Source organism: Apis dorsata, unplaced genomic scaffold (genome assembly GCF_000469605.1).
Source record: "Apis dorsata unplaced genomic scaffold, Apis dorsata 1.3 scaffold_169, whole genome shotgun sequence".
In the NCBI taxonomy this organism is placed as follows: domain Eukaryota; kingdom Metazoa; phylum Arthropoda; class Insecta; order Hymenoptera; family Apidae; genus Apis; species Apis dorsata.
Window position 1 is genome coordinate 745,884 of NW_006263457.1, and position 2,355 is coordinate 748,238.

At 42.4% G+C, this 2,355-nt stretch overlaps 1 protein-coding gene across 1 annotated transcript in view; it reads right to left on the reverse strand.

Annotated features, from left to right (window-relative positions):
- The window catches only part of LOC102678577 (zinc finger protein ush), a 181,966-nt gene that overhangs the window by 15,251 nt on the left and 164,360 nt on the right, over positions 1-2,355 (reverse strand).

Below are 2,355 nucleotides of genomic sequence, written 5' to 3' on the forward strand. Positions count from 1 at the left end.
ACAACGACGAGGAGGAGGACGACGACGACGGTGAACCGACACAACGAGATTTCGTATCTGACCAGGACACTTCTCGCCTACCTTCTGGACGACGTTTTAAGATCGATATCGAACCGCTCTGGAACTCGACCGAATGAATAATTATCAATGGACCCGGCATATCTCGCCACCCAAACCCTCCGCGCTCCTATTTTTTCGATTTTCCTCGACGAATCACGACCGCCTCCTCGTGACGCGGTCATCTAGCCGTTAAAGAAACGAGTTTTGGAATTTTTAATACGGGGATTAGAAGAAGGATGGAGCGTTGCTTTGACATAGTTTTATTTTTTTTTTTCTTTAATAGAAATTACTTTTAAATAGAAAATTTGGATTTATCATATAAATCGTTGAAAAATACGGAAGGTATAGAACGATGAAGTTAATTTTTGTTCCATGAAATTTTAACGAATTTTCAAATTATTTCTCGATTTATTAAAAAAAAGAAGATTCGTCAAATGAAATTACATCTGAACAGCACGAAAGATGGATGAAACGATCTGCGCTTTGAAGGCGTTAAGGATGGAATGATGAAAAATTTCCACGGACCAGATCGTCGTAAAGTCGACCGGTATGAGGTATCGAAAACTCGAACGGGGTTATTTACGATCGTATCCACGAGCAATCCCTCGCGTAGCGAACTCTCACGTACTTATACGTGCCTGGATTTAACCTCGCCGTTATATATCAGTATAACCAGACTGCACGTTTAATAGCCGCTAAAACGTCCTAAGAACCTTGTATACAAACCATAAACACAGTTTGCGGAGAACAAAAGGAGAGAGAAAGAGAGAGAGAGAGAGAGAGCTCGGTCCTCGATGCTCGTAAAAGTATCGACGACGAACACAGAGATGTATCGAGAGAATTCTTAAAATAATTTTATATTACTCCAATGTTACTTTATTCTCTAGATACTAACGATTTCTAATAAAAACTTCGATTAGAAAGGAAATAAAATCTGCTTACAACAATCCTCGCGAGTACTCACGAGAATTAAACAATCTTCGTTCGAACACGAATCTCATTAAATCTTATTACACCTGTTCCACAAATTCTTCACAATCGAACGTGACAATTTCATATCTCTCTTATAATGTGCAACTATATATATCACAACGTTGCACAAATTTCATTCAACGATACTTCATTTCGTATCGATATTTTCCTCTCGTAAAAGAAACGACAGTGTCTAACACCTTTTCGATCCACATCTTCCCTTCTCCCTTACATAATATCGAAACGAGCGACGCATAAATTCACCCGCTTCGAGTGTCGATCGACGCCCCCCCCCTCCCTTCTACCCTCCCCCTCGAGGGAAGAACGTGACGCGTTGCACGTAAAAAAACGAGTAGCGTCGTAAAAAATTATATGCAGCTATGCTATGCAGCTCGCGTTACGCGCACGGATACACTCGTTGGGGGGAACGTTCGTTTGGCAGGTTGGGGGTTGGAGAAGCAGGTAAGGGGAAGGGAAGGAGGGTTGGAAGTTGCCGGTTCGCTTGGAATCGCTCAATTTTCGATGATATTGGGGAGGAGGGCTACACGGTCGGCTATGTCGGCTGGTTTCGCCGCGAAGGGGGTGTGAGAAAGGAGTAGTCGTAAATCGACGGGAGAGAAGGGGGGGAGAGGAGGGGCGGAGATACGTGGAAATGGATTTTTATCGAGTGTCTGAGAGGAAGCGGAGGGAGAGGCGAGAGTGGAAGTTAATTTTGTGTCGTTTATCGGTATTCCCGTGAGTTACAGGCGTACCTCCGCGTCTCGTGCCTCGAATCTCGCCCTCCCCTCCCCTCCCTCCCCCATTGATACTTACACGGAATAAAACGGCGCTCGATCCTTCGTTCCTTTAATATCCCGCGTTGGATTAAACGTATGATGAACATTTCCTTTTTCTTATTTTTCCCTCCAAATAGAACGTATCTCGATCATTTCCGTTATTCGTACCTCTTCCTTTTTCGATAAACTTTCAAAAGAGTTACTTTCAAATTCTTTCCAACACGTCCTATTTTGTATATATATATATACTTTATTACATAAAGTTTATTTTATACATAATATATATTTTATATTTTATACATAAAGTGGCTTTGAAAATTTGTTTAAATACGATCAACGATGGATGGATTAGTATCGAAAAATGAGAAACAAGCATTGGACGTAACTCGAGTCATTATCCTGTGCAAATCTCTGTGGAGTGAAAGAGAAGTGGAGTTTATCGTCGTGGAGAAATCGGGTCAAGGGTCGCGGCGTGAAAAGGATGGAAGAAGCGAGGGGCCTTATTAAGAAAAATGGCGCGCGGCGTCGAGGGAAAAAGCAACACGGC